The sequence below is a fragment of the Galeopterus variegatus genome, unplaced genomic scaffold, assembly GCF_000696425.1.
Source record: "Galeopterus variegatus unplaced genomic scaffold, G_variegatus-3.0.2 Scaffold7213, whole genome shotgun sequence".
Taxonomy (NCBI): domain Eukaryota; kingdom Metazoa; phylum Chordata; class Mammalia; order Dermoptera; family Cynocephalidae; genus Galeopterus; species Galeopterus variegatus.
The window spans coordinates 12127-35787 of NW_007733324.1; positions in this window are offsets into that span (position 1 = coordinate 12127).

A 23661-nucleotide genomic window follows, 5' to 3' on the forward strand; every position below is an offset into this window, starting at 1 on the left:
CTGCACCCAGCCCAGCAATGACCAAGCCACTGCTGGAAGCCCCTTGGTCTCCCTTGTGGGAATGAAGGGGGTGCCACAGGCCTCAATCCCTCCCCTCCTTCTTCCTCCTTCTTCCATCCCATTTCCTTTCCCTTTCTCCTCTTCCTCTCCCTCCCAACTGCTCCACAGCAGCATCAAAGAATTTTAGAAAATAATATTAATAAAAAATAAGTAAATAAAAAATAAACCTTACAAAGATAAGGATAAATCAAATTCATAACTATAGACACAGTATTTATAATAAAAAAATTTTTAATTAAAATTTTTTTCAATCCAAAAAAAAAAGATCAATGAAACAAAAAGTTGATTTTTTTGAAAAAGATAAACAAAATAGACAAACCATTGGTTAGGTTAACAAAAAAATGAAAAGCACCCAAATAACAAAAATCAGAAACGAAAAGGAAGACATTACAACCAATTCTGCAGAAATAAGAAGAATCATTAGAGACTATTATGAACACCTATATGCCAATAAATTTGAAAACCTGGAGGAAATGCATAAATTTCTGGACACATACAAAGTACCAAGACTGAACCAAGAAGAAATAGAAAACCTAAACAGAACAATAACAAGCAACAAGGTTGAAGCAGTAATCTTGTCTTCCAACAAAGAAAAGCCTAGAACTAGATGGCTTTACTGCTGAATTCTATCAAATCTTCAAAGGGGAATTAACCAAGGTAAAAGGGTTCAGATCCCCATACCAACCAGCCACCAAAAATAAATAAATAGGAATTAATACTAACACTCTTTAAACTATTCCAAAAAATTGAAACAAAGGCTATTCTCCCAAAGTCATTCTATGAAGCCAGTATCACCCTGACACCAAAACTAGAAAAAGATACAACAACAAAAAAGAAACTACAGGCCAATATCTCTGATGAACATAGATGCAGAAATTCTCAACAAAATATTAGCAATGAGAATACAGTAAGACATCAAAAAAAATTATAACCCATGGTCAAGTGGAATTCATCCCAGGGGTGCAAGGATAGTTCAACATACACAAGTCAATAAATGTGATACGCCACATCAACGAAATCAAGACAAAATCCATATGATTATCTCGACAGAAAAAGCACATGACAAAATTCAACATTGCTTCATGATAAAGGTTCTCAGCAACTTAGGTACAAAAGGAAAGTATCTCAACAGAATAGAAGCTATATAAAACAAACCACTGCCAATATTATTCTGAATGGGGGAACACTGAAAGCTTTTCCCTTAAGAAAAGGAAGAAGACAAGGATGCTCACTCTCACCACTCCTATTTAACATACTATTGGAAGTACTAGCCAGAGCAATCATGCAAGGGAAAGGAATAAAGGGCATCCAGATTGGAAAAGACAAAATCAAATTGTCCATTTGCAGATGACATGATCATATATATAGAAAAACCTAAAGACTATACCATAAAACTCTTAGAGCTGATAAACAATTTCAGTAAAGTTGCAGGATATAAAATCAACATGCAAAAATCAATAGTATTTGTATACTCCAATAATAAACTAGCAGAAAAAGAAACCAAGCACATTTATAATAGTCACCAAAAAAATAAAATACCTAGGAATTAATTCAACCAAGGATGTGAAAGATCTTTACAATGAAAAGTACAAATCACTGCTGAAAGAAATTAAAGAAGACACAAAAAGATGGAAAGACATTCCATGCTCTTGGATTGGAAGAATAAACATTGTGAAAATGTCCATACTACCCAAAGCAACCTACAGACTCAATGCAATCCCCATCAAAATACCAATGACATTCTTCACAGAAAAAAAAAAAAAACTCTAACATTTATAGGGAAGAACAAAAGACCCTGAATAGCCAAAGTTATCCTGAACAAAAAATAAAGCCAGAGGCATAACAACACTACCTGACTTCAAATTATACTACAAAGCTATAGTAACCAAAACAGCATGGTGTTGTCATAAAAACAGACACTCATACCAATGGAACAGAATAGCAAACCCAGAAATCAACCCACATGCTTTACAGCCAAGAGATCGTTCACAAAGGCAATAAGGACATACATTGGGGAAAAAACTGCCTCTTTGATAACTGATGCTTGGTAAACTGGGCATCAATATGTAGAAGAATGAAACTAGACCTATACTTCTAGCCATATACCAAAATCAACTCAAAATGGATTAAAGACTTAAATGTAAGACCTGAAACTATATAAACACTAAAAGAAAACATAGGAGAAACGCTTCAGGAAATAAAAGTGGGCAAAGATTTTATGAATAAGACCCCAAAAGTAGAGGCAACAAAAGAAAAAATAGGCAAATGTGATTATATCAAACTAAAGAGCTTCTGCACAGCAAAAGAAACAATTGACAGAGTGAAAAGACAACCTATGGAATGGGAGAAAATATTTACAAACTATGAATCTGACAAGTGATTAATATCCAGAATATACAAGGAACTCAAACAACTTAACAGTAAAACAAAAGTAACCCGATTAAAAATGGGCAAAGGATGGGCCGACCCAGTGGCGCACTGGAGAGTGCGCCACTTGGGAGCACGGCGGCGCTCCCGCTGAGGGTTCGGATCCCATGTGGAGACCAGTTCCTGCTCACTGGCTGAGCGTGGTGCGGGCGCAACACCGAGGGTTGCGATCCCGTTACCAGTCAGTAAAAAAGACAAAAAAGGAAAAAAAATGGGCAAAGGAGCTATATAAGTCAGGGTTCTCTAGAGAGACAGAATCAATAGGATATGTTAAAATTATATGAGAGGGATTTATTAGGGAAATTAGCTCACGTGACTATAAAGAAAAGTTCCATGATAGGCCGTCTACAAACTGGGTGCTGGTAGCATGGATCAGTCCAAGTCCAAAGGCCTCAAAATCAGGGAAGCTGATGGTGTCTTTGATGTAAGTTCTGGAACTCAAAAGCTGAAGAGTCTCCAGCTCTGATGTCCACAGACTAGAGAGAAGAGTGTATCCCAGCTCCAGCAGATCGAGAGAGAGAGCTTCACCTCTTTCCTCTGTCTTTCGTTCTCTCTGAACCCCCAGTGAGTGGTTCCCACCCACACTGAGGGTGGGTCTTTCCCACCAAATCCAATCAGACTCTCATACTAATCTCTGCTGGAAACACCCTCACAGACACACCTACAAAGATTGCTTTACCAGGCTTCCCAGCATTCCTTCATCTAACCAAGTTGACATCTAGAATTAACCTTCACAAGTCCACCCCTTGTCAACTTGGTGTCCATACTATCTTCTTAAATCACACTTAATTTTCAAATTGTACAATAACACAATAGTTTCACCTAACATGATACATTATCCAGCACACAACCAGAAATGCATTAATCCCTTTCCAAGAAGAAAAAGGTAAAGTCCTTAACTGATATTTAACCTTCTCCCAATATCCTATAACTTAAAATTGCAAATACTATGAAGTAAGGTTAACAACATTTAAATGCTGGTATAAAGTCAGTAAGTCTCATGGTATAGATAGGGAACAAGAGGAACAAAAACCAAGATAATTGCTTTATATGTGTGCAGTATATACACATAGAGACATATTCCTAACACAACAGGGAGAACAATTACAATCCTCATTTCTATAACTGGTCACATGGTCGAAGCTAGTATTGATAACTTCCTTCTTCTACTACCCATTCTGTGTTCCCTTTGCCTTCAGAGAGCAACTTAGCGGGTCATGGTTCTTTACCTGGTGGAGTCACCCAAACCTTCATCCCTGAAGAGTCTGGGCCACTTGTAGTCGTTCCTGGATTTGGTTGTTGTAATTTTCCATTGACCTTAATCACAGGGCATGGCAGTACTAAGAGACATCCTAAGGGATCTCCTATATTCCAGATATAATCTTCCTCACCTCCATTGTGAAGTAGTGTCCAACTTCCCCTTGGTGGTCTGGGTCAATCACCCCGGCCAATGCAGTCACTCCTTTCTTAGCCTGTTGATTCAGAGTCATGAGGAGCCCAAAGTGGCCAGGTGGCAGCCTTAACTTCCAGTTCAATGGGATCATTTTTGTGTCTCCTGGTGGAAGCATTCCTCCCTCTGGAACCAAGACTTCTAGGCCAGCAGAGCATAAAGTTCCTGGGACAGGAAGCAAAAAAATTGCTAATGGTCCCTAGGGGTCATGGTTAGTGGTGCCACTTCCAATTCACCCCTTGTCTCCTGGACCCATGAATACTGGTTATGGGAGAGACAGTACCATATGTTGGCCGCTGAGACATAGAGCATAGACAGCCTTCTGGAGAACTTTGCTCCAGCCCTACAAGGTATTGTCACCTAGCTGGCACCATAACTGTGACTTCAAAAGGCCATTCCACCATTCTATCAGACTGGCTGCTTCAGGATGGTGGGGAACATGATAAGACCAATGAATTCCATGAGCATGAGTGCATTCTTGCACTTCTTTAGCTGTGAAGTGAGTTCCTTGGTCACAGAAGCAATGCTGTGTGGAATGCCATGATGGTGAATAAGGCATTCCATGAGTCCACGGATGGTAATTTTGGCAGAAGCATTTTGTGCTAGGAAGGCAAATCCATATCCAGAGTACATGTCTATTCCAGTAAGGACAAAAGGCTGTCCCTTCCACAATGGAAGCAGTCCAATGTAATCAACCTGCCACCAGGTGGCTGGCTGATCACCTCAGGGAGTGGTGCCATCTCGGAGGCTCAGTGTTGGTCTCTGATGCTGACAGAATGGGCATTCAACAGTTGCTGCAACCAGATCGGCCTTGGTGAGCAGAAGCCCATGGTGCTGAGCCCAGGCATAACCTCCATCTCTGCCACCATGGCCACTTTGCTTATGAGACTACTAAGCAATGACAGGGGTGGCTGGAAAAAGACACTGACTAGTATCCACAGAACAGGTCATCCTGTCCACCTGATTATTAAAGTCCTCCTCTGCTGAGGTCGCCTTTTGATGGGCATTCACATGGGAAACAAATATCTTCACATCCTTTGCCCACTCTGAGAGGTCCATCCACTTACCTCTTCCCCAAATTTCTTTCTCACCAATTTTCCAATCATGTTCTTTGCATGTCCCTGACCATCCAGTCAAACCATTGGCTACAGCCCATGTATCAGTATATAATCACACATCTGGACATTTCACCTTCCAAGCAAAGTGCACAGCCAGGTGCACTGCCCAAAGTTCTGCCCATTGAGAGGATTTCCCCTCACTACTGTCCTTCAGGGATGTCCCAGAAAAGGGGTGCAGTGCCACAGCTGTCCACTTTCAGGTAGTGCTGCATATCGTGCAGAACCATCTGTAAATCAGGCTCTATCCTTTTCTTCTTCTGTCAACTGATCATAGGGAGCTCCCCATGAGGCCACAGGTGCAGTCTGGGGAAGAGTAGGCAGTGCAGCAGGAATAGGAACCCTGGGCATTTGGACCATTACTTCATGTAACTTACTTGTGCCTTCAGGACCTGCTTGGGCCTGATCACGTATATACCATTTCCATTTGATGATCGAGTGCTGCTGTTCATGCAGCACTGACCTGTGGAGTCAACCTTGTGACTTTCTGGGTCAGATAACACCCAGTTCATGATGGGCAGCTCAGGTCACATGGTAACTTGGTGGCCCACAGCAAGTGTTCAGTTTCTACTAAGGCCCAATAGCAGGCCAAGAGCTGTTTCTCAAAAGGAGAGTAGTTATCTGTGGATGATGGCAGGGCCTTGCTCCAAAATCCTAAGGGTCTCCACTGTGATTCATCTATAGTGGCCTGCCAAAGGCTCCATACTGCATCCCTATCTGACACTGACACTTCAAGGACCATTGTGTCTGCTGGATCATATGGCCCAAGGGGCAGAGCAGCTTGCACAGCAGCCTGGACCTGTTGCAGAGCCTTCTCCTGATCTGGGCCCCACTCAAATCTAGCAGCCTTTCATGTCACTCAGTAGGTGGGCAGGAGTAACCCACCCAAGTGAGGAATGTGTTGCCTCCAAAATCCAAAAAGGCCCACTAGGCACTGTTCCTCTTTCTTGGTTGTAGGAGGGACCAGATACAACAACTTATCCTTCACCTTAGAAGGGATATGTCAACATGCCCCACACTATTGGACCCCTAGAAATTTAACTGAGGTAGAAGGCCCCTGAATTTTAGTTGGATTTATTTCCCATCCTCTGACACACAAATGTCTTACCAATAAGTCCAGAGCAGTTGCTACTCCATGCTCACTAGGTCCAATCAGCATAATGTCATCAATGTAATGGACCAGCATAATGTCTTGTGGAAGGGAAAGGTGATCAAGATCCCTGCAAACTAAATTGTGACATAGGGCTGGAGAGTTGATATACCCCTGAGGTAATACAGTAAAGGTGTATTGCTGGCCTTGCCAGCTGAAAGCAAACTGCTTCTGGTGAGCCTTATGGACAGGGATGGAGAAAAAGGCATTTGCCAAATCAATAGCTGCATACCAGGTATCTGGACATGTGTTAATTTGTTCAAGCAATGAAACCACATCTGGTACAGCAGCTACAATTGGAGTCACCACTTGGTTAAGCTTATAATAATCCACTGTCACCCTCCAAGATCCATCTGTCTTCTTCACAGGCCAAATAGGAGAGTTGAATGAGGATGTAGTGGAAACCACCACCCTCGCCTCTTTCAAGTCCTTGATAGTAGCACTAATCTCTGCAGTCCCTCCAGGGATGTGGTATTGTTTTTGACTTACTATTTTCCCAGGTTGAGGCAGCTCTAATGGCTTCCATTTGGCCTTTCCAACATAATTGACCTCACTCCACAGGTCGGGGAACTAATGTGGGGATTCTGCCAGCTGCTAAGTATGTCTATTCCAATTACGCATTCTGGAACTGGGGAAATAACCACAGGATGGGTTTGGGGGCCTACTGGACCCACAGTGAGTCTGACCTGGGCTAAGACTCCATTAATCACCTGACCCTCATAAGCCCCTATTTTAACTGGAGGGCCACTGTGATGCTTTGGGTCTCCTGGAATCCAATATCGATTCAGATCCAGTGTCTAATAGTCCCTGAAAGGTCTGATTATTCCCCTTTCCCCAATGTACAGTTACTCTGATAAAAGGCCACAGGTCTCCTTGGTGAAGGATGGGAGAAAGATTAATAGAGTAAATTTTTGGTAGTGTACCAGGGTCCTTCTTCAAGGGGACCTAGCCACCCCTTCATTCAAGGAGTTCTGGGTCTGTAAACTGGCTCAAGTCTGGGAATTGATTGAGGGGCCATGACTCTCTGTTTTTATGATTCGAGCTAGACTTTTGTTCACTTGACCTAGAAGTTTTCTGCTTATACAGATCAAGTAAGAATTTAGTAGGCTTCCTGTCTATTTGACTTACAGGAACACCATGAGTAACTAAACAATGCCATAGATCTACCTGAGACAGACCATTCTGATTATTGCTTTGCCTCTGCTATCCATTATGGTAACTATGTTCACCTTGCCTTTGTTGGTCGAGTGCTGCCACTTGGCCCCTGCCATCCTGAGATCCAATTAGTCCCAGTGGATTTAAGTCTTCTGATTACCTGACTGTGGTTTCCACTGTACGTTCCGGTCTATAGAGAAGAGCATTCACAGAGCTCTTCAGTGATTCTGGGGCTCCCCTCACAAATCTATCTCTCAAGGTATCAGTAAAAGTTATGTCTTCTGGAGCATCCCAGTGTGGGTGAGTAGGTTTAACGTGACAAATCCACTCCAGCATTCCGATCTCCCTAAGCATTTGAATCCTTCATCTACAGTTAACCAAGAGATACCTGGCATCTCTAACTCACTCACAGTGGGCCAGCTTTTGATCCATATTTCAGCCAACCAACCAAACAAACTGTTAGCACCTTTCTTAACTTCCCGAGCTGCAACATTAAATGCAGAATCTCTGCTTAGTGGGCCCGTATCAATAAATTCAGCCTGATCCAATTTTATGTTCCTTCCACCATTATCCCACACCCTGAATATCCATTCCCATACATATTCTCCTGGTTTCTGCTTGAACGAGGCAGAAAATTAATTTAGTTCTTTTGGAGTATAATGCACCTCCTCATGGGTCGCACTATGTACCTCACCTTTAGGGGCCTGCTGGGCCTTGAGTCTAGTTATAGGTTTAGAATCAAAGACAGCAGGTGGGTGTGGGTCCTGAGGAGGATCAGCATTGTCTTGCTCGGTATCTGCCTCAGGGGAAGCCATTACTGTTTCCTTAGGCCATGCAGAATTAATCCCCTCAGGCAGAGGTGGAAAAGCCACTGTCTCTGGGGATAAGAGTAGGGAGTTCGTTTCTAGTGAACAAGCCTCAATGCAATTTAGGGGCTCCACATCCCCAGCTTCATCAGGGTCTTCCCACACGTCCCCATCCCAACTTGCAGGATCCCATTCTTTCCCAACTAATGCTTTCACTTTAGCAGGAGATACCCTGCGAGGCTGATAATTCAACTGCTGCTGTAGTTCAGCCAATCTCATGATGAGGGCTTGTGTTTGATTCTTGGCAATTTCAGCCCTGTGGGTACTGGAGAGAAGACTCTGGCCTAGAGCACACCTAGAAACTCTTAGGTCATCTATGTGGCGCTTGAGCTGAGAATTCACTTCACTGAGCTCCCCTTTTTCTTTCTTCAGTTTATCCACTGCTGGGAGGAGCAACCAGCCAATGTCATTATAGTCCTGGGATTTCCACAAATACTCAAAAGTATTATGTATAGAGTCACTGAATCCCTTGCCTTTTACAAGTGGTGAATCAAGACCATCAAATGGATTTATCTTGCATATCTCTTTAAACAGTTCACGCCAAGGACCACCAGTGCTCTCCGGATTATTAGAAGCCGAGCTGTTAGTGTTTTTAGGTCTAACTCCCTGAAACCAATTGAAGAAATTCATCTTTAAGATTCTGTTTCTCTAGAACCACTCCTGGTACCAAAATCTGTATTAGTCAGCGTTCTCCAGAGAAACAGAATCAATAGGATATGTTATAATTATATAAGAGAGATCTATTAGGGAAATTAGCTCACGTGACTATGAAGAAAAGTCCCACGATAGGCCGTCAGCAAACTGGATGCCAGTAGCATGGATCAGTCCAAGTCCATGGGCCTCAAAATCAGGGAGGCTGATGGTGTCTTTGGTGTAAGTTCTGGAACCCAAAAGCTGAAGAGTCTCCAGCTCTGATGTCCACGGACTGGAGAGAAGAGCGTATCCCAGCTCCAGCAGATCGAGAGAGAGAGCTTCACCTCTTTCCTCTGTCTTTCGTTCTCTCTGAACCCCCAGTGAGTGGTTCCCACCCACACTGAGGGTGGGTCTTTCCCACCAAATCCAATCAGACTCTCATACTAATCTCTGCTGGATACACCCTCACAGACACACCTAAAAAGATTGCTTTACCAGGTTTCTCTGCATTCCTTCATCTAACCAAGTGGACACCTAGAATTAACATTCACAGGAGCTGAATAGGCATCTCTCAAAGGAATATATGCACATGGCCAACAGACACATAAAAAAATGGTCAGCATCACTGAGCATCAGGAAAATGCAAGTCAAAATCACATTAGAGAGATCATCTCACCCCAGATAGACTGGGTACTATAAAAAAGACAGAGAATAACAAATGCTGGTGAGGATGGGGAGAGATGAGAACTTTTCTGTACTCTTGGTGGGACTGTAAATTAGCACAGACATTATGGAAAACAGTATGGAGTTTCCTCAAACAACTACAGATAGAGCTACCATATGATCCAGCAATCCCACTTCTGGGTATACACACAAAGGAATGGAAGTCATCATGTCAAAGGGATACCTGCACTCCCATGTTTATCACAGCTCCATTTACAATGGCTATGAGTTGGAACCAACCTAAATGTCCACTGATGGACCTCTGGATAAGTCAAATGTGTTATATATACATAGTGGAATACCACTCTGCCGTGAAAAGGAATGAAATTCTGCCACTCACAGCAACATGGATGAACTTAGAGAAAATTATGTTAAGTGAAGTAAGCCAAACACAGAAAGAGAAATACCATATGTTCTTACTGATAAGTTGACCTAAAAAAAAAACAAATAAAGCAAGAAAGAAAGAGAGAAAGATACAACAGTCACAATAATATGTTGATCGTTCAAAAGGAGAGAATGGAACTGAGGCCAACAGAGGAGGGAAAGGGAGAGGAGAAGGAAAGTTTAGTGAGAAATTGGTAAAATGCCACAAAAAATTATTACATTGTATATTGATAAATATAGTAATTATCCTGATGTGAGCATCACATATTGTACACAGGTATTGATACTCAATGCTGTACCCCACAGATATGTACAATCAATTATGTTTCAATAAAAATAAAAAACTAAATTCTGAACTATGAAAAAAAGAAAGAACAAACACAATAATGTGTCAGACTTTCAGAAGGAGAGAACTGAATTGTGGTTACTAGAGAGGGGAAAGAGGGAAAGGGAATGGGATTAGGGAGAAATTGGTTAATGGGCACAAAGCATGAATACGTTTTGTAATGACAAATATGGCAGCTATCCTCATTTGGTCATCACTTATTGCACACAAATACTGATGGTCTACTCTGTACCCCATGAATACGTATAATGAATTCTGTTTCAGTAAAATAAATAAAATATTCAGGAAGAAGTGCATAGGTTATATACAGATAATTTATATCAGGGACTTGAACATCCATGGATTTTGGTATCTGTGGGGGTCCTGGAATCAATACATCATGGATACTAAGGAACGACTGTACCATAAACTGGGTAGCATATAAACAACACAATTTATTTCTCACAGTTCTGGAGGCTGGGAAGTCCGAGGTCAAGGTGCCAGCAGATTCGGTGTCTGGTGAAGGCTACTCTCTGGTTCACAGATGGTGCCTTCTAGCTATGTTCTCACATGGCGGAATGCGTGAGGACTCTCTCTAGGGCCTATTTTATAAGACACTAATCCCACTCATAAGGGCTCTGACTTCATGATCTAATTACATTTCAAAAGGTCCTGCTTGCTAATACCATCACCTTGGGAGTTAGGACTTCAACATATGAATTTGGGGGGAGTCCAAACATTCAGAGCATAGCAAGTCTACATGCCTAACAACAGGGAATTGGTTAAATCATTTATGGTATTTCCCTATAATGGAATATTAATCAGACATTAGAGTGATGTTGTAGAAGTATATTTTTTAATATGGAACAAAGTTTAAAAAAAGATTATGAAAGTGTGTGTGTATGTGTAAATGCACAAGGACTGGAATGACACAAACAAAAATTTTAACAGTGGCTTCCTCTGAAAATAAAACCAGGGACAGGGGGTGGTAGCCAATGGTAGCTGTAACTTTATCTGTATTATTTGAACTTTTCTAATAAAAATACACTTATGAATCCATTATTAAAATAATTAAGATGGGCCGGCCCGTGGCTCACTCGGGACAGTGTGGTGCTGATAACGCCAAGGCCACGGGTTCGGATCCCTATATAGGGATGGCCAGTTAGCTCAATGGGTGAGCGTGGTGCTGACAACACCAAGTCAAGGGTTAAGATCCCCTTACCAGTCATCTTTAAATAAATAAATAAATAAATAAATAAATAAATAAATAAATAAATAAATAAAATAATTAAGACAATTAAAGAAAACAAAAAATTTTACAGTGTGATTCCACTTGTGTTTGAAAATATTTTGAGGAAAAGAATATGAATAATTTATCTTTTTTCCTTACCCATATATTCTAATTTGCTAGCCATAGAATAATATTTTCCTATTCTATTTACTACTTCCAGCACTTTAAAAATATTTTGAAAGACCTGAGTTTGTCACCTGCCCTGTGAAGCACCAGGTACACGTGTGTTCTAGCATCCATCACTTTCTATTGGGACAACGTCTGAGAACGACGTAGCTCCTGAAGGACAAAAGCTCTTATTCATCTCTGAATCTTCATCTGACATCTAGTGGGGACATGATGCTTATTTTTGAAAGAAAGAGTGAGAAGAGTCAGGTGTGGGAAAGGGAGACAGAAGAAGGCCCCGTCCTGTTCCCCTTCAAGCAGCAGTTCCATGCAAGCGAAGTGAGGGTAAAAGGCTCATCAGGAGGCCTCAGTCCAGTGATGAACAGTCTCCGGATCTCAGTTTCCTTATCTGTATATGGGAAGAACACCGCTAATGTGGGATTGTTGTGAGGGTTGCAAGCACCCCACCCCTGGTAGACATTTATTAGGTGTGTAGCTGCTGCTGTAAGCAATGATGGTGCACCTCTGGAGGGCGGTTTAATCTTGATCTGACACTGAGGTCAGGGAGAGAAAGTTAGGGGCTCCTTTCCCCTCTTTGGCAAGGCTGGGTCTGAGAAATGTGGTTTCCTGTGCAATAATGAATGACTCTATCAACAAAGCAGTTGAAAAAACAATAATTGAATAATTTTAGGGATCTTCCCCCCAGAGGTAACCAGAGGCTGAACCATCTAAGTTTGCTGGGCATTTCAAGGTGATCATGATTTTAGACCTGCCTGGCATCCTGGCTTGATAAAGAGTTGACTCTTTTAATGATTTTTTTCAAATTATTTTGAGTCACACTCTGGACTCTATGCGCCAGAGGCTGGGGGTGGGGGTAGGGCGAGGATCAAACCTGCCTGAGCTTTTCTTCCATGCCTCCTGCCATCTCTTTTTGACAGCTGATGTCAAATATGGGTTCTCTGAAATTTATAGTCTGAAACACTCTAGGGGGGTCACTTTCCAACAGGGAATCATCTCCCAAATTCTTCTCACTGTACATGCAACACCAAGAAGCTAAGACCAGTGAGTTCTGAGTTTACCAATGGATTTGCACCATGATATGGACAAAGTACACTCAGAGTACCAATTTCTTCTAGACCATGACCATGGCCCTGACCTGGTGGATCCCCCAGAGGAAAGCAAACCAGGCACAGGGGATGGCTTGACAGTGAGCTAGAATGACCAGATGTGCTTTTTCTCTATCTCACAGGCCCTGCAAATCCCGAGGCTGCATCTGTCTCCAGATCTGCTGGTTCTCAGGCTATATTAGTCCATTTCTGTTGTTTATAACAAAATACTGAGAACTGAGTAACTTGTAAGAAAACAAAATAAGCAATAAGCTTATAGTTTTAGATGGTGGGAAGATCAAAGTCCAGGAAACACATCTGGTGAGGGTCTTCTTGGTAGTGGCTTAACAGCAACACAGAGGTCTCACATTGTAAAAAATGGGGGAGCACAGAGAGCTAACCTTCTCATTTGGCTCCTTTAAAAGCCATCAGAACCACACCCATGACCACCATTAATCTATCAACTTGCTATTCAGTGAGAGGATCAATCCATTTACTAGGGCATAGTCCTCACAATCCAGTCACCTCTTCAATGCACAACCTTTCAATTACCATAATAGGATTTCCCACTCTTCCAACAGTCACAGTGAGGATTAAGCTTCTAATAAATAAAACTTGGGGGACACAAATCAATCCTTATCACAGGCCTTTTGAAGATGGGGCAACTTAGGTAATTTGGGGGCAAGGTTGAGACCCCCAGGCTGGAGGCAAGGGGCGTGGGGGGACCTGTATGGAGTTAACCACAAGCCAAGAGGCAGCCTTGCACTTTACCTTGGGAACTCTTCTGTGTGGGGTCAATGCATGTCAGTTGCTGACAGCGACAAGGCCTGATCGGGACATAGAAGGAAGCTCCTGAGGCTGGGCAGCACCAAAAGAACACAGCCTTAAGGAAACACCGTGTGGACTCCCCTTCCTGCCCCCACTGTCAGGGAGCAGGGTCGGATGCTGGGAGCTGCCGGGCTGCACGGGGTGGGGTGTGGGGCTGGGGGAGGGAGTCGAGGGTGTTTGCTGTCGCAGATACCCCACACCCATCCATGAGGGGTGGGAGGGAGGGAGCTGAACCCACCTCATCTCCCTGGGTAGATGTGGGTTCCTGACCAAGGGCACTTTAAACAAGCCATCAGAATTTTAAATTGCCCTCTGGTTGTACTAACTGAAGTTTTATACTGTGGCCATGTGGCTAGGAACTGAAAGATGCTGCACTCTCCTCTCGACAGCTGTGTGTCGGAGCTCGGTGGCCCATGTGGCTGAGCCCTGAGCTCTGTAGTCCTGCAAACAATACTATTAAGGCCATTTATTATTGTCAACCATCTATGGAATATTTGTTATGTGTCAGTCACTGCCTAAGAGTCTTTTAAAAAATTTATTTATTTATTAATAATATCTTTTTTACATTCTAAGGTGATGTTGTGGAACACTTGGGGGGAGGGGGAGAGGGAAAGGGGGAGGGAAATAGGGTGGGGGGAGGAGGAAGGGGGCGTGGTCGAGGCCCACGGCGCCTGAGTCTTAGAAGCATCATGTCACTTCGTCAGTCAGCAGGTTGACTGAGAGCCCCATCACGCCAGGCATGGGCATTTAATCCTCACGACAAACCAGTGAGGTAAAAATGTTTATTCCCATTTTACCGAACATGAAACTGAGGAGGTTCAGAGAGTTATTAACTGCTTTGCACAATGTCCCACAGCCAGTAGGTGGCAGAGCTGTCTCTCTAGAGGGACAGCTTGTAACCACTTACCCTCTCATGGAATCTTCCACACCGTGCTGAGGAAGAAGTGCCCGTGGGTCCTTGGACTGGGGAGAGAACCCACAGGCTCATCCCCAAAGCAAGCTGCTCTGTCCGCCCTGGCTGAGGCCAGGAGTCCGGAAGGAGAGGAGCACCAGGCAGGTCACAATTTCACTTCGACCTGGTAAATGGCTTCCCAGGAAACATCAGGGAATTTTTATTCAAACAACAAACAAGATTAGCATTGGTTCTCCCTACATTTGCCAACATCACCCACTTTCCAAACTTCTTTTCTTCTGCTGGTCTTGGTGCCATCTGGCTGAGAGTATCACCTGCAATTCTCATAAGACTCCAGCTCAGCCACATGTAGTGTCCTCCTCTTCAAGTCCACAAACCAACCCAAACCAGTCCCCAACAGCACATGGCATTGTGCACTGGCCTTGCTGCTCTCTGTGACTGGTGAGCCTGGGGGCAGATGGGAGGCAGGAGGACCCGAGACCCAGCTGTCTGCACCTCACCTCCCACCTTCCACCTTGGTCTGCTCAGTGCTTAGGATGGGGTCTCTGTCTTGCTTGCCTGGGTATAGTCAAAGGGCTCTGGTGGTACTAGAGACCTGACACAAACCCATCTATCTGGCTGAACTTCCAATTGATTAGCTCTTGTCCTGCTCCCAGTGTCCCCAGCTGCTGGTAGGGATCTTGCTCCAAGTCTGATGAGCCTCTTGGAATCATCACGTTTCCATCTGTCCAACTTAGTTTCTACCTGCCTCTCCTTTCAAGGTGTTGGGAAATAAGCAATAAGATTGCCATCTAAGTAAACTATGCAATTAATACAGGGTAGATGCAAACAGATTCCTGGAAATTCAATGGATCTCAGGCCCACAGAGCCCCATGCTAACCTGATTGAATGTGAACCTTAGCTAAAGAAAGAAAAGCCAGTGAGAAGACAGGTGGGTCTACAATGGAAGGTTAGGAAAAAAAAAAAATCCCAAGACACACAGCAGAGCCCATCCGATCTCTGTCTGGAAATACGGTAGTTTGGTTAGGAACTTGATCCAGCCATAGCATTCTGTCAGGGTTATCTTCCAGGGAACAGGGCATATCTGTCCGTCTTAGCCTAATACCATTATTTAACCCATCTAACCAACACCCTGAGCTTCAATTCCAAGCTCACTAAATAAGAAAATTCTAACAGATCTACTTTTTGGGTCGCTCATCTAATGTGAAATCATGTGCTGATCTGGTCAACTGGACCAGTACGTTTCATTGTAAATTAGTCAGCAGGTGTTCTAGTTTTGTGCATCAGCCTGTTGTGATCTTTGTTAATACAAGTCAGAACACCCACCCAAGTGTGATTAGCTCCAAAGGAAAATAAAATTTCTGACCCTGCAAGACAGGACTGGCCACATCCTCGTCACAGGTAGACTCACCTTGGTGACAGTCACCTTGTGGAAGTTGGTCAGTCTTCCCATCTGTGACCTTGTGTCACTTCCACTCATACCTTGAGCCTTTGGAGGTCATTGGCCCCTGGGTCTAGCCCAGGCTCCCCAGACCCTTTGGCCATGATGTCTTGGGCCACTGTCCACCCTGAAATGGATTTGCCTGTGTGTGTGAGACTGACACAGGTCACAAGCCAGGGCAAGGTGTGCCTCAGGGGACTGGCCCAGTCCTCAAGTCACATTTTTACAGTAATCTCAGGCCCCTCAAGAGGGGTCCTGTCATGAATTTTGAACAGTCCCTCGCAGAATAAATGACAAACATAGTGCCACATGTTGCGTCAGAGACACCCTTTTCATTTGAGTTTCGCACCTGTCCCATGTGAGTAGGCAGGCAAGTATTCTGAGCTTTGCTCTGCAGTTAAGAACACTTGGGCTTAGAGAAGGTAAATGTGACCTACTCAAGGTCACACAGGTAATAATTGCGGGACCTTCTTCCAGCCACAGATCTGGAGGACCGCAAGCCCAAGGCTGCTTCACCACACCAGAGCGGCTCCTCACACCGGGCGGGCTCGTGAGAAGGGTGTTAAAGGACCCTCGGGCTGTCCCCACAGTGGGGCAGCCCCTCCAACAGACCACAGACAGACGCGGCCGCTGCGGAGCTACAAGGACACAGCTCTGCACTCGGTTCGTCGCGCAGCCCCAGCTGCTGCAGGAGACTGGGGATTTGCTTCTTCCCTGCACCCACGGCCACTCCTGCAAACAGATCATCTCCAAGGCTTCCTTCAGACAGAATTTCGTATTCAGGAAGGGCTTCCTTAGGCTTCATTTGCCTTGAGGGTCTGGGGCATCCGTATTGCACCAAGGCCTGGCGATAACAATGCTCGCAACAAGCAAAGTAATGATCGCTGATTCCACCCAACCTGAGGAGGGAAAAAAGGAACATACCAAAGCAGCTTTCTAATCGTCCCTAACATACTAACACCGCTAAACAGACAAGTGACTGACCCCCTGCATCTATCTACTGCTTCCCATCTCTTTCTCTCTCCCTCAGAGCTGCAGCCTCTCCTGCTTCTTCTAAGCCCCCCACCCCTCAGCACCCCCAGCCCCGGATGTTCTTGAAGAGAGATTTTCCCTGGTGATGTGCAGTTAACAAAGAGCTTTCACCTGCTAAAATAGGTGACTGCTAAAAGTCACCCATTGTGACTTTGCAAGTGTCACGACAGCCCTGGAGGAGGCAGCTGTGATTATGCTCATTTGCAGAGGAGAAAACTGGGGCTGGAAAACTTTGAGTGGCAGGGATTCTGGGAACAAGGAAAAAGGGCAGAAATTCGGAATACTGAGAAGGGAAAAGAAGAGAAAGGAAGAGCATCCCACTTAGGAGCACCTGCCAACAGCTGCATGGCGGTCTCTTGTCACCTTAGAGCCACTGTGCTGTGCTCAAAGGAGATGGAGTCGTGGTGCTGCGGAGCCTGTGACAGAGCAAGACCTGTTGGGAAAAGAGCAAATGGTCCTGTGTGCCGACTGATGCCAGGATCTTCTTCCTGGAATGTCCTCCAGAATCCTCACAACAGTCCCATCAGATAAGCGTGATATCCGTCTTGGAGATAAGGACACCAAGGCTCAGAGAAACTGTGAGTGGCTGAGAAAACGCAGATCCACCTGTCTCCCCCAAGGTGCGGGTGCTTCTGTCCTCTGGCCAAGGTGCCGTCCCTGCTGTCCACCTGAGCACCACCTTCTCATTGCTCAAATCTCAGCTCAAGCACCTTCTCCCCTGATGAGTGCCCCCATCCTCCTTGGGCCCCCTGTTCCGTGTGGGACTTCCTGCCTCCCTTCTGACACGCGTGCAAGGCTCCACGTCGGCACAGATGGCGTCCTACTCCTCCCTACCCCACCTCAGCTTCTCGCACACTGCCAAATGGCTGGCTGTCAAATGAGGGGACGAGTGGCGGACACAATGGTGTGTGGACCTGTGCTTTCCAGCCAGGACCGCAGCCCAGTGCATGGTGCACAGCCCCTCCCTTTCCAGTGAGTCTCGAGCACCCACACCTGGTGGTCCCCTGGAGGCAGCACCTGCCTCTTTACGGGCTCTTCGCTGAAGGACACCCCCACCCCACCCAGACAACTACAGTCTTGGATGATCTGGACTTATATTGTTTGGCCTGGAGGGGAGCAGCTTTTTGGTCCTGCCATGGGTAGCCTCAAGCCTTCAAGTTTCCTCTTTTGAGGGGCTAGCAGAAGCCAGGGCTGCCCCTGAGGACATGGAAGTGAGGGCACTGGGAGCTTACGTTTACAGCTGCCAAGATGACTTCCCAGCTGCCCTGGAGGCACCCCCACAAAAGGGAAGCAGCTTTGTCTCCCCTCTTCACTCAAGAGCCTTACCAAACCCCTTCCCTCTTCCCCCCGTGGGTCTAGAACCACCCCCATGCATTCCCAGTGCCTCAGTGAGGGGCACCCCCTTGCAGGAGATTTGAAGCGAAAGAGACCTGCGTTCGAATCCCAGCTTTGCCACTTGCTGTCACTGTGATCATGGGCAAGCAGACCCCTCTGAACCCCAGCGCTCTCATCCACACAGTAGGGATAATGCTGCCCTCTCTGCAAGGGACTTGGTGATTTGAATGAAGTGACATGTGTGGTGTGCAAAGCCTACCACGGTGGTCAAGCCCCGTCCCCACTCCTAGGTGGTCCAGTCCCCGGCTGACTTAGGCCTCACTACACTACAGGGAAGAACTTTCCTGCAACAAAGGAGAGGCCTCTAACACAGATAACAAAGGCGATCAAGTAAGAATTTAAAAGCTGACAGGCTGCCCACGCTGACGTGATTTCTGTGGCCCTTCCTGAGTGCAGATGAGGGTGAATCAGTACCCCTCATAGTTTTAAATTGTTCACAACTATGGTTTTTCCCAGCTACATTGAACAGGATCCACTGTCCCCTGGGTGGGCAGTATCAGTACCTTCCTCCAAGACTTTGTCCTCAGCACCCAGAGCAGAAAACATCAGAACAAAGAGCAGCCTCGGTCTGATTCTGAACGCCCTGCCATCTGCCTGGACAAAGTGGCGGCCCCACCGGTCAGCGAGCTCAGATGTGGCGGCCTATCGTGTCCATGGTGGCTTCCAGTTCTGCCTATCACAGAAGCAGTGCTGGGCTTCACAGTGAGCTGTAAAGTGACTGCTGAGAAAAGTCAGCCCCCGGCAGGCGGCACAGCAGGACTGTCTCGTTCACTGTAGCTTAGACCTTCAAACTGGAGCTCCATCCTTCACTGCCTCCTGCCATGTGAGACCCAAAACCTGAGCTCCAGACCTGCCATTTTCCCTGGAGTCACATGGACAGCGATCGACAGGTCCCTTTGTCCAGGGGCTTTTGGAGGAAACATGCCTCACTCTAACATTTAGTTCCCAAACAGAAGTCCAGGCTGGGGGAAAATCTCCAAATCTCTATTGATTGTGCCTAATGGACGGAGGTTAATTTGTGGTCTTTGCCCATAGCTATTATTAAAGAAAACAGAGATGGCTCATTTTGACATTTGTGACGAATGAAAAAAAAAAAAAAAATTCAGCACTTGGTCTTAGAATGGGCGATTGGCCTATTAGAATGTGTGAGATATGGGCCAAGCCCGTGGTGCACTCGGGAGAGTCCAGCAGCGCTCCTGCCACGGGTTCGGATCCTATATAGGGATGACCGGTGTGCTCACAGCGCTCACTGGCTGAGCTCAGTGCAGCCGGTCTCAAAAAGGACCAAAAAAAAAAAAAAAAAAAAAAAAAAAAGAATGTGTGAGATAAACTAGTGCTCATTTACGTATTTAGTTCACAATCAGAATCACCAGCCTAAAAACCTCTACAGGAAAAGCAAAAATATCTCAAAGTGAAAAAAAGGCACTCTACTCTGCGAAGCCACTTGAGAATTAGACTATAGATTTTTTTAAAAGGTAAATCATCCGTTAGAAAATGTTCTTTAAAAATGCAGACTTACCATTCTGAGAAAGCTTTTGTCCTAAATACTGTTTTATTCTTTAACCGAGAAGTTGATTAAAGTAAATAGTGGCTAACTAAAATGAATGAAAGATCTGTGTGGACTCCTGATTTTCAATGATTAGTCAATGTGATTGCGTTGAAAAGAAAACATTACAGCAGGAAGAGCCCTGCGTTAATGATGCTTTGAGAGAATAACGAAGAAAAGGAGGACTTCCGTGGAAGCAGGCTGCAGGGATCCCCCAGAAACCCTGGGGTGGGTGAGGAGGCAAGCTATTCCAATTAAATATTAAAAGAAAGGGTGAGCCTGCAGGACATAGGGTTTCCGTATCCTCAGGTGGCAGATCTTGAGTTGACCTCGTTTAAAACCCACCGTACAATTTCCATCATCCCTGGCCACAGTTTCCATTCCAGAGGTGCCCCTCATCTCTTTTGTGTGGTCCTTGCTGTCAGTACTTGTGGGAGACACCACTGATTGGCTGGCCTGACCCCCATCCCCAGTGTCTTTTCCTCTGGCTCCCTTCCAGCAGGCGTGGCATGTGGCAGAAATCTGCAGGGTGTAGCTCCCAGGAAGCTCTAGATTCTGATGGAAAGCCAATGGCCCACCCTTTGCCCAGCTCCCTTCCACTCTTCCCTGCCTGGAGCACAGTGAGGTTTGTAGGGCAGCAGCCTTCTGTGTTCCAGGAGGGGGCAGGCACAGAGACAAAATACAGCAGACTAAGGATGCGGGAGAGGAAAGATACGAACGGGCCAGGTCCCCTGAGAGTACTGTGGCATAGCTGCACCACACATTGTTTCTATGAAAAAAAGAAAAAAAACAAGAGACCATTTAAGGTAGCTGAGTCTTTGGAAGTGTCAATGACGAGATTAACTATAATTGCCCAACGCCAGACTTTTCTTGCCTTTAGAATCTAGAGACTTGGAAGCACATCCTGAGATGTATACGCTTAATAGTGCAGGTCAGGGCTCAGAGATAATGACTCTCAATGACAGCATAAATCACTGAACTCTGCACAGACTTTGATTCAGAAACAGTGTCTTACCCCAAGATAGTATTTGTATTAAACAAAATAAGTAACATAGAATCATTCATGTTGTTTTGGAGAAGCTGGAGCTGGTGGGTGAGAGCCGATATCAAAAGTATCAAAGTACTATTGACAGATTCTCAAAGGCCAATTGATTTTCATCATAGTCAATAATAACCATGCAAAGGCAAATATGAAGTATATGTCTATCCTTGAAATTAACAGGCCCTTCACACAGCAACACAATAGATATTGATCCTTCTGAATTCCACTCATTTTTCAAGGCTTACCTTAAAGGACTTTGTGTCAGTTATAATGCTGCATAACACATCTTAGTGGTTTAAGCCAAGAACCATTTTTAAATTGTCATTAGCCGTGGGTAGGCTGGGCCATTCTGCTGATCTGGACCTGGCTCAGCTGGGAGCTGCTGAGCTCGCTGATGCATCTGCAGTCTACTGTGGCTCATCTGCAAGCTGACTGGTTTGGGTGAGCCCAGCTGTGATTGTTTCTGCTCCACATGGTCTCTCAGCCTCCAACAGACTAGCCTGGGCTTGTTCTCATGGTGGAGGAAGAGTTCCTAGAGAACATCATAGAATCACATAAGTCTCAGAATCGGCACATCATCACCTCTACCACATTGACAGCAAGTTACAAGATCAGCCCAGATGCAGAAGATAAGGAACTAGACTCCCCTTCTTGATGGGTGAGCTTCAGAGTTGCGTAAAACAGCAATGAATGTAGCATTGAGGCCATGGACTGTTTCAGAGAGCTTTCCATGATCCCACCACTACAACCAAGTTTCAATTAGATGTTCTCCTCTGTGTTCCTATATATTTCTATCCATGCTAAACTACAGTCACGGTCTTTTAGAACTCTTAATAGCTTGACTCTAGCTGTTTTGTCAATAAGTTCACCGCTTTAAAATAACGTGACTTATCTTGCTTCCCATTTGTTATAACATTAAAAAAAAGACAAAACCATGATACCCAGTGTTGTTGAAGAGTTAGGGAAACTAACATCCTCATACCCTAATGGTAGGAATATAAATTGGAATAAGCAATGTGGCAATCTGAATTTGTATTCAGAGACTTTAAAATATGTATGTGTTTTGACCCAGCAATTTCAGTTCTAGGAATTATCCTAACAAAATAAATAACCATGTGGAAGCAAAATATTGCTTAAAAATGTTTTGGAAGCATTTCATTTTTTATAATATTAAATAGTCTTGAAAACTTATTTAAATGTCCAGTACCTGGAGGTAAGTTAAATTGTGGTGATTCTATACAATGAAACCATCTTTGGGTATTTAAGATGCTATTTTGTATGGATATATATTAATGAGGAAAGGTGTTCTATTGAAAGGGAAAAAATCAAATCCCAGTAAGTATGTATGTGCAACATGATCCACTTTCACATTTAAAAATTAAGTTATACAGAGAAAGAAGTCTGGAATAATATAAACCAAGGTATAGTGGTTATCTGTAAATGGTGGGTTTAAGAATGTTTTGTTTCTATTTATTTATATGACGTTTATATTTTTTAATGATGAACATGTACTATTTTTAATAAGAAAAGGTCATTTTTAGGAAAAATTATTAAATAAAAGTAAATTAATGAAAAATTCAAATGAAGAATGTCTTTCCATGCAGTACTGCGGAGGTAGGGTAAATGGATGGAGGAATGGATGAAACAGAACGGTTGAAGCTGAGTAATAGGTACACAGGGTACATAGGTACATAGACTCTCCTCCTGTATACGTCAGAATTTTTCTATTAAAAAATTATAATTGGGTGTGTGGATCTATAACCCCAGATTTAAGGTCACCACTAGCAATATCACCGATGGTGCCCATGATGATTCCCCCAATTCCCTTCTGGACAGGCCCCTGGAATCCTTATCTGGTGTCATGTGGACACGTCCAGTGCTCCCCCATCCCAGCTTCTGTGGAAGAAGACTAAAGTGGTCCCTGGGTACAATGCAGGGGAAAGGGTCCCATGCTCACTGAGGGTGCCATTTCTGGGGACCCAATACCCTGGGCTGTTGCAGTGGCACTCATTCTTGACAGCTACTCCCTGGCCACAGGGCTGGGAAATCCTTCCTGACTTGTCACTCTAGGGGGTCTTTGCACAACCATGCCCGAGAGTGGGCTCGCTGAGGCCCGAGGCTGGCATGGTCACAGATGGAGGAGTGAAGAAACAGGCTCTGCAGAAATTACTGTGGCCACCTCCATATAAACACCAAGATAAGAACAATACTAAACTGCAATACAAATACAAGACATTCCAATATGTTTCTCATGTTCTCCCATGATGGCTATTTTGATAGTGCTTTAGATATCGCAAATGTTTTCTAAAATTGTCATGGCTCTTCCCCATCACTGGAGCCCCGAGCACAGCCGTGGTCAGACCCTCACACCCTCTGAGGTGCCTCCACTGGGCTCCCAGGGAGACTTGGACCTGAGAGTACGTTTTGAACCACACGCTGTTGGCGCAGGCAGAAATTCTGCAACATCCACACAAAAAAGACCCCCACCTGAGCCCCTTATGAGCAATCTGTGTCCTCTTGCCTGATCCAAACATTTCCCTCGTGTCTGCCTGAGGAGGCACAGGAGACGCTAGACGGAATGCCAGGAGCCTGCCTGGGGCTGGGCTTCACAGAGGAGGAGAAGAGGTGGTGCGCTGCTGTGGGATACGCCAGTCTAACAAGTCAAGCCCTGCCC